Below are 10,000 nucleotides of genomic sequence, written 5' to 3' on the forward strand. Positions count from 1 at the left end.
TCTCGTCACTTCGTCATTCTCACAAGATGCAACGAGTAGTTATTATGTTCTTTGGTGGAGTGACACTATAAACTAGTGACTGATTCTGTTGGGAGGAGTTTAAAAGTACATACGTATTGTGAAGCCTCGGTTGTTCGGGTACAAACCTAAAATATTTATTCTATTTCGCTCGCAAAATCAGTTGACATTCGCTTTACTTTAAAGAACTTTAAAGAAAAAAATATGATTTTTCTCTTTCCCCTCTTCATCACAACTTTAACTATCACAGAAAGAACACAGTTATTTGAATAAACTTTACGCTAAGTTCCCATACTCTTGTCAAGGTGTTCTATTACTTCAAAGCTATGCATCAAGATTCTGAAACATGACCACACGGATTCTCTTTGACACGGCTGTAGATGAGTGGAATGTATCACGGAAAGCATGGCCCACTTGTGTTTGTATACGGCGTCACGTGAAACGAAGAACGGGAAAATGTGCAGCAAAGGAAAACTGTGACATCCTCAGACATCTTCCTGAAGCAAGTTTATTTCATTTTACGTATCGCCCGAAGTCTAACACGCGGAAACAATATCTTTCCCCCAGCTCTTTCGGTCCTCCTCCTCCTTCCTCCTCCTCTTTCCTCTCCAGTTCTATCCTTTCCCTCCTCCTCCTCCTCCTCCTCCTCCTCTTCCTTTCACCTTTTCTCTAGCAATCCATCTGCTATGATAATATCAGACATAGGTATTATATAAAAGTTATACGCTCGCAAAAATGCCACGTATGCGAGCGCTTGGGAAAAAAATACGCAACACTGCCATTAAGAATGAGGACACGGCTGCTACCCGCCCCGCGCCTCTATGGTGGGGGAAGGGGCCCGTAAACCCCCGGATAACGAGGTCAAAATTACAGTATTTCACAATAAATTATTCCTGTCAGGTAATTTGTTGCCTCAATTTAGGTTAACGGGGGCGGGGAGGCAGTTAGTGTGGTTAGTGCGTCATCAGGCCGACAGGTGACGTTCCTGACGTTGGTAATTATGGGCAAGCACTTCCCCGTCTCGCCTCCTGACACACTTCCAGGCAGCAAAGAGCAGGGCTTCGCCGCATTGTGATATAATATTAACTTTGTGTCGCGTACTATAAGTAATTACTGTGTGATCACATTTTCTTTACAAGGCATTATTATGTCACATCACCGTTCAAATTGAAAACTGAATAAGGCTCCTTGATGAAATTCCTGTAAGATTACTTGGAAAATGCCTCTTTGATGCTAGAAGATAGTAAGTAAAGGGAGAATTTTCCACCCGAATCCCACTCTTAGACCGGCCAGCGCATTCTTTCATGTCAACGGTCTACTTTCCATAATATTTTATATCTGCACTCTGCTGTGTTGATAGTTTTGCAGAAAGTACGGAACTCACAGCTACGAGTAAAGCTCAAGTTATGGATATTGGTTCTGTCTGGAGCATGACGACGTGGCTAGAGATGAGAGTAGAGGCGCACGGCGAGAAGCGTGTTGCACGTCGAAGTTTGTGTGATTTCTGAGCCAAATCAAACCCAAGGAGGAAAGCCTTGAGTCAAGATTACGCCGCAGGTGGTTCAGGAATTGGATTGCGACAGGATATTCCGAAAAAGCCACGGGACCATTGTTGAGGCCAAAGCCCTTCCCTCTCTTGGGACGGCGGGTTTGCCTTGACGCCTTTGGAGGAGAAAGGAATAGGAGCACATAAAGGCGAGCGTTGCATAATTAAGTAAGGATTCCCTGCAAGATTTTCTGTGACAAGCTCAAGGTTTCCTCGCGTGTGAGGAGTTTCTGGTAGATCCTCCCTGTGATCTGCGACTGCCACACAAGTGACTGATCTGCTTCCCTGCCCCGCCGCCCACCTTGGCTGCGGAGCGAAAGCAGCATTGGGATGTGTGTTAATGTTATCTGCTTGGGTAATACTTGGGGAAATTTCTGGTGTCAAAAATTTTACCATGACTGTCTATCTGAAGTTACTACTACTATTACGACTACTACTATTACTGCTGCTACAACAACAACAACTACTACTACTACTACTGCTGCTGCTGCTGCTGCTGCTGCTGCTGCTGCTACTACTGTTGCTATAAAAACTTTCATTATTATTATTATTATTATTATTATTATTATTATTATTATTATTATTATTATTATTATTATTATTATCATTATTATAATTAGCATCGATGATATTCTCTACTACTACTACTACTACTACTACTAGTAGTAGTAGTAGTAGTGGTACTACTACTACTACTAGTAGTAGTAGTAGTAGTAGTAGTAATAGTAGTAGTAGTAGTAGTACAAGTAGTAGTAGTAGTAGTAGTAGTACTAGTAGTAGTAATAGTAGTAGTAGTAAGATCACTCATGATAAAGAAAGACCCGCAAAACATAACGCACTCACTCCAAGCAACCACCATCACACATCGAATAATCTCACATTCCCTGCCATTACACAGACTTAAGCAACCTCCGCGTGACAAACGATGCACCTTTGCCTGAGCAGCGCGAGGGAGGGAGTGAGTCTGGGAGAGATGGATGCGGCGTCAGGTCGAGAAACACGCAACATTCCCAGTGAGGAGCATTATGCGCGTGCTGCTTGGCAGGGAGACCAAAGACCCTGCTGTGCTAGACGATAAGACCTCTCTGTACCACCACCACCACCACCACCACAGTCACGGCAATCCGTCCACTCTCTCCTCCACACGACACACCTCTTAAAGGCAGATGGGAAATAACGTTGTGGGCCTGCCGTGTGATTCTTTCTCTACTGTGAGGTCTCTTTAAACACACACACACACACACACACACACACACACACACACACACACACACACACACACATTAAGGGAATAGGTCAGAATATGTCAACTATTTACATATTTAACAACCGTGTGATTGCAAACGAGCCCCCATTCGTTATACCGGTCCGTACCCATCATCAGTGTTTACCGCTCACTCAGCATACACACACACATACACACGCACACACTCACGTCATGTAGTGTACGCATGAAAGCATCCCACTGACACTTGCACTATATGTATAATCTGTGTGTGTGTGTGTGTGTGTGTGTGTGTGTGTGTGTGTGTGTGTGTGTGTATTCCCTGTGATCGTCCCTTCTGTCCGGTACAAGCATGTCTTCTATTCCTGCACTTCTCTTCAAGGCCATTATAGGGAAAGAAGAATGGTTGAAGAGAGAAAATGAAAACACGCGGACTAGTCACTGCTGAGAGTAATTTAGTGCCAGTTAGTGGACGGGAATATTTACGCAAAAGGTCGAACATTTCTTCCAGCGTCATAACTCGTTGTTATTTACTCCTTCAATAGTATCTTCATGTGGGTGAGTAACACTCGTCCGAATATTTACAACTGTGAGTCTAGGAAGTAAAGGAGAAACAAGTGAATTCTGATCTGGCTATAAATTGGGGGATACGTTGAGAGGACCCGTTCAATGTCCCTCACTGATAGCCGTGCCCGGAGATCCTCCCTTAGTTTACCAATAAGAAAGCCAAGCCACAGTACAATGAATTCCGCTGCAAGAAAGAAAGTTCCTGAGAAGAAATAGTGCCTCCTCTCTTTCACTCTCTCCTCCCTCTTCTTGTGGTGAGAGCAAAGAACTGAAAGCGGGAAATAAATTTGCTAGATTACCGTGTTATTTGCTTATGATTTACTGCCGTGTTTACTTCTTTTACAGCGCAACAACGATGATAACGTATTGGCAGTATACAAGAGGGTGCCTTGGAGCACCTCTGAGATTTTCCTCTCTTCTTGCCTTTTTTCCCATCTTTTCCTCTCAGTGAGTCGTGCTTCCCGCCGCTATGAAAACTTAGATGTGGCATGCAACTCAAGTGATACTGAAATGATATTACAAAGCTATACTCGTAACTTAATATAACCTGCCTTAAGCGGCAAAGAAAAAGACGTAATCACAGGCTTCCTTCCACCACTGCTTATGTTCGCTAAATTAATATCACGGATAGCTATAACTTTAATCTTAGTTTTTAGAGGCTAATGTGGCATGCTACAAGCGCAAAGATAACAAAAAAGTCGGCCAGGCATGTAAATGAGTAGCCACAGCCCCCTGGTGCCGTGTTCGTAACGTCATATACTGGCATCATCAGACCTTCATGACTGCGACAAACTGCATTCATTGCTCGTCCGCACACTGGGGTTAGCAGCGGCACCACCACCACCAGCGGCAGGGCAGGGAAGCTCCTATGTGAGGGTGAAATTTCTATTTTTATTTTTTTCGCTGCGGTACATAGCAGTGTTTTTTTGTTCTTTTTATCTTATTTATATCTATCCTGCCCTGTGTTTCATGGAAAAGAAGTGAAAGTTTTCCAGACCTGAATTTCGACTTACGTGGTTTATTTTTGTACTGAAGACGTTATATCATATCGTTATGTTCCTGGGCTGGTATCTGAATTCATAGATATTACGTAGATAGATTAGACAGATAGAAAGATAAATTGATAGATAGACAGACCGACAGACAGACAGACAGACAGACAGAGAGACAGACAGACAGACAGACAGAAAAAAAGAAAGACAGACAGATTGATTAATAGATAGACTGATTGACTGATGAATAAACTAAAAAATTCATCATATGCATACATACATGCATACCTACATTCTTCCACTCATTCATGCTTTTACTGTATATATGATTAGAATGCTTTTTCTTTTTTTCTTTTTTTTTCTGTATAGTTACTGATCCGGACACGACACTCATAAAACTCAAACATAAATTGAGAACAAAATTTTGTACACTGGGGTCGCTTGAAGGGTCTAAATTATTCCCACGTTCCTGCATGAGAGAGAGAGAGAGAGAGAGAGAGAGAGAGAGAGAGAGAGAGGGGGAGAGAGAGAGAGAGAGAGAGAGAGAGAGAGAGAGAGAGAGAGAGAGAGAGAGAGAGAGAGAGAGAGAGAGAGAGAGAGAGAGAGAGAATCCTTATGTGCCTCGTATTTTCACTTACAAGTTTCCTGGAGTATTTCTTGAACGTAATTAGTGAAGCAGTGCAATAATTACAAAATAATGAGGCCTCCTGCTGATGAACGCTTCTCCCTGACGCAGAAATACAGGGCACGGTACGAAGGGGAGTCTTGGTGGGTCAGTCCCGTTCCCATGGCGTTGCTGTCTCAATCTCCGCTTTAATCAAGGCCAAGGTTGCAAGGGACGCCTCCATAAGCTGATTTCGTCGACATGTAACATAATTTTGTCGACATGTAACAAATTTGTTCTCGTTTGTTTGTCGATTTCTCTCTCTCTCTCTCTCTCTCTCTCTCTCTCTCTCTCTCTCTCTCTCTCTCTCTCTCTCTCTCTCTCTCTCTCTCTCTCTCTCTCTCTCTCTCTCTCTCTCTCTCTCTCTCTCTCTCTCATTAGTTGTTGACTTCCTTATTGTATGCTGTGAGATTACTTTTTAAACTTTTTTTCTATATTGCTTTGTACGTTTATTGTGCTTTGAGTTATTATTGTTGCTGTCGTTATTATTATTATTACTTCTATAACTGTTATTGTCATTGTACAATTATCATCACTTTTTTCTTAACAATAGGTAAGTGCCATTTTTCTGGAAAATGGGCCGTGTTCTGTTTCCACTCTGCTGCATTCCAAGTAATTCACGCCCCACAAAGGCCGCCGCTGGGACGCTGAACCGATTGAATTATTATTTGAGCGATGACCCACGGTGGTCCCGTAATAGCCGAAAGGTCAGAAGTGAAGTGAAAACATTTGCCTGCAGGGGAAAGGATCAGTACAGGGATGTGTGTTTAAAAGAATTCATAAGGAAGTAACAGAATTCTAGCTGTCTTCTACCGCTATTTTCATGCTAACTGCTCTTCTGATCTTGCTAACTGCATGCCTCCCCTCTTTCCGCGGCCTCGCTGCACAAGACTTTCTTCTTTCTCTCATCCCTATTCTGTCCACCTCTTTAACGCAAGAGTTAACCAGTATTCTCAGTCATTCATCCCTTTCTCTGGTAAACTCTGGAACTCCCTGCCTGCTTCTGTATTTCCACCTTCCTACGACTTGAATTCCTTCAAAAGGGAGGTTTCAAGACACTTATCCACCAATTTTTGACCACTGCTTTGACCCTTTTATGGGACTGGCATTTCAGTGGGCATTTTTTTTATTAGATTTTTGTTGCCCTTGGCCAGTATCCTTCCTACATAAAAAAAAAAAATGTCTCTAGTCTGTGGTTATGAATCAATTTTAGAACCATACTCTGAAACGCTTCTGCGCTGCACCCCTCCTCTATTCAGAGAGCTCTACTAGAAATTACACGGGCTTTTAAGGATGTTTTTATGTAACTAATCATAAATTAACAAGTTTTTTTACATTATTAACAAGAAAAATACACTTGGGAACTAGGTTAATCATCTCTATGGCCTTGAAAAATAATTCTTGTAAGATAACAAAAGATTTCAGAATACGAGCCTTATTTTTACTTTGACTTGAGGGAGTGGAGACATTCAGTGAGATACTTTTCAACACCTTCTGTGACCATGTGTTGTACCTGGCTCAAGTAAGAATCCAAAGTCCATGGCCGGTATATCCTTAAATGCACTGATTTCTCCTTGGACTTGTTTTGAAAGGTCACACAGATGATCACTTGGGTTCTTTTAGGTATTTCCTCTCTTTTATAGTACATAATCCTTTTTAAACCATCTCTATCATCATGAACACTCAAAGAGCTTATGCAAGGGTGTGTTGAAATTAGCTCACATCAGACGCCATAATATCTGAGTATGAATCAGTCAGTTCCTTGTGTCTATTCCTTATTTCGACTTTGATTTGATGGAGTGGAAACGTGATTCACCTTTTTTTTCTATAGTATGCTTGTTTACTTTTACTCCTTTATTTGACACATCTCTTCCCACAAACCATTCCGAGACATTCCTTTTTTTTCTACAGCCATGTGTTAACATTAGCTAAACATCGGAAAATCTACTGGTCTAATTTTTCTTTCTTTCTTGTAGATACTTATAAGGATTTTTTTGTCGAGCTTTTAGTGCTGTGAATTACTGCTTGTGAATTGTTGTTAAAAGTAAAGAATGTGACGTATATCTCACCACTTGTCAGAAACATTTTATTGACACAAAATACCATGAACACCTTAATACTTCCCACCACACGCACTCTCCAGACACAATAATGCACCTCACACGCTCGCTGCTAAAGTGTAGTCTGCACAATAAGTGAGGCACGATATTTATAGTGGACATGATACATTACAGGCGCAACACTGGCCAGCAAGAAAACCATCAGTATAAATAAAAAGTCCATGATAACTATAATGCTACCAGTTTATCATGCTTGCCCTTTCGATTAGTGTGATAATAGAAACATACGTCGGGAGAACTTACAGCCACATTTGTTGAATCGTTGTACAGTAATTTGATGCCACTGAGAAGAATAGTCGTTGGACAGTGTATAATTTTTACTGTTATGGTTGTCCTTAGCTAACATCCAGAGCTATAAATTGCTTGCATAGATACACAGAAAGGAAAGAGAGAATGGGAAGTTAACTGTGTATTTTATCTGATACAGGACTCTTTAAAAGACTGTGGTGTAAATATGTGTCTGAACAATTATTGATATTGAAACAAAATTGTACAGAAGAGAAATAGTTAAATGTGCGAAAAGTGACGGTGTTAAGTTGCAGGCATTTGGAGTAATTTCAGAGGCGCTTTCAAACTGTTGAACGTTGCCTTCCTAAAATTTACACAAATGTTGACTTTTACATCATTTACATATTATATATAAAGGAACTGATGTAACCTCCCTCCCGACCATTAAGTCTGACGATTTTTCAACTGAAACGGAGGGAGGCACCATCAATATTTTATTATTTACTTTTATTTTATTTATTTATTTATTTTATTTTTTTTTCGTACCGTACCTTCTATGTTAATGTTTCCTTTAGACAGTACTTTTGGTGATTTTGTAACTGAAGGGCATATAATATTACCGATATGATAAGGTGCAGGTTCCCGTCCTCATCGTATTATATATATATATATATATATATATATATATATATATATATATATATATATATATATATATATATATATATATATATATATATATATATATATATATATATATATATATATATATATATATATATATATATATATATATACCAATAAGATTCATGGTAGATTACAGAAAAAAAAAAAAACATATAATACTCTTTCCCATACTGAATCAATAATATGTTTAGTCGACATATATGGAACACGTTATGAAATATTTACATCAATTTACACTGTTTTGTCTTTTTTTTTTTTCTTCCTTTCGCAACTTCTAATGTGTTCATTTCTTTATCTGTTATCGCCTTCCACCTTCAGTTCCCTATTTTCACCCTCAGAAGTTATCCTGTACAAGAAGTTGGATATCCAGAATACGTATTTAGTTCCTAGATCTTGTTGCCTAAATCAGCTCTGGAACCCTACGTATACTCTTCAGTGTTCAATTACTTGAGTGGACCTTCAACATTTACAGTCCTAAAACTTCACTGCTTCTCTTCATTCGATGCATTCTAGGTGAGACATACTATAATTTTACGTCTTCCCTTCCACTTCAATAAGTCTTAGACGGTAAACAGAATTATATCACCTTCCATCCTTATTTCACCATTCCGTAAGACATTTTTCATTTTACAATATATCGAATTCTGAGGAGAAAATTGCAGGTATACAATTTGTCGCCCAGTTTCCTTGTTCCGATCCCTCTTCGATTGGCAATTTCCCTCCTTCCTCCTCCCCCACCACCACCTAAACAGACGCCTCCTTTACTCCCTCCCCCTTCCCCCTCTCCTCTCACAGCTCTCACTTGCATACTGAACACCCTAAAGTCTCACAACACTCCAGTCCTCTCCTTGTTCGCCCTAAACTATTACGTCAACGTGGCCAGCAACTTAAGTGATCAGTTTACCGTCATCGAAATTACATCCATGTCTTTGTCGCTCATCTTGATAATCTCATCTAAGATTTCTGTGCTCTAACCGTGTTTAATAAATGTAGCAATAAATATAATGGTGCAGCATGTAGAAAAGGGAGATTGTGTATGTTTAGAGTGATTACTAAAGCAACAAAAAAGAAAAAATGAATGGGAAAAATCTAAAATCTATACGCTCTTGCCATGTTTGAGAAACGCATCAATAAATGTAACAGTGCAGCATATAGGAAAGGGAGATTAATTTTTTAAGTGAATTTTTAGTGATTACTAAACACATCAAGAAAATGCAAAAAATAAAATGGGAAAAAAATAGCAGGTGTTTGGCAAGCCTGTGAGTGTTCGCGTTGAAGTGTGGCGCGCAAAGACGGCGAGGGCAAAGCACGCTGTGTCATCCTAATGCATCCTGTTGTCGCCGTGAACGAAGCCTCGTCGCGACCTTCGCCTCTCTGAACCTCCCAAGCATCGTCCGCCTGCCAACAAATTTGCGTCACCTTCAGCCGCGGCACCGAATATCGTCGGGGAGGGAAAATTCATGAAGGTAACTGGCTCGCTTGTCACCATGCCCCGCTCGCGGCCCCGCCAGGTGACGGTAATGGCCCGGCGCTGGGTGTCTCGTTCATGCGGAGTAGTATTTTGCGTGTGGCCTCAATCTTCCCTCCATCAAGAGGCAAAGCTATGAGGAAGGTCGCTTCGGTGATTATTGCCCTTATGGATTTCTTTCTGTATACAATTGCCAGCAGGAGAGAGGGAAAATGTCTAGTGTGATGTGACTCACGGCGACACATGAAAGGTATTTGAAGTGAAATATCCAGGGACTTCGGGCGTCACGAACCTCAGTAGCATTGCTCATTCTTGTCCCGAAGGTTTCAGTTTGCGTGATATATCATCGAAATTTATGCCAGCCATTGCGGTAATTTATGAAAAAGCGCTTGCTAATTTTACACACTTACACACACACACTCTCTCTCTCTCTCTCTCTCTCTCTCTCTCTCTCTCTCTCTCTCTCTCTCTCTCTCTCTCTCTCT

Source organism: Scylla paramamosain, chromosome 15 (genome assembly GCF_035594125.1).
Source record: "Scylla paramamosain isolate STU-SP2022 chromosome 15, ASM3559412v1, whole genome shotgun sequence".
NCBI classification, from domain to species: Eukaryota; Metazoa; Arthropoda; class Malacostraca; order Decapoda; family Portunidae; genus Scylla; species Scylla paramamosain.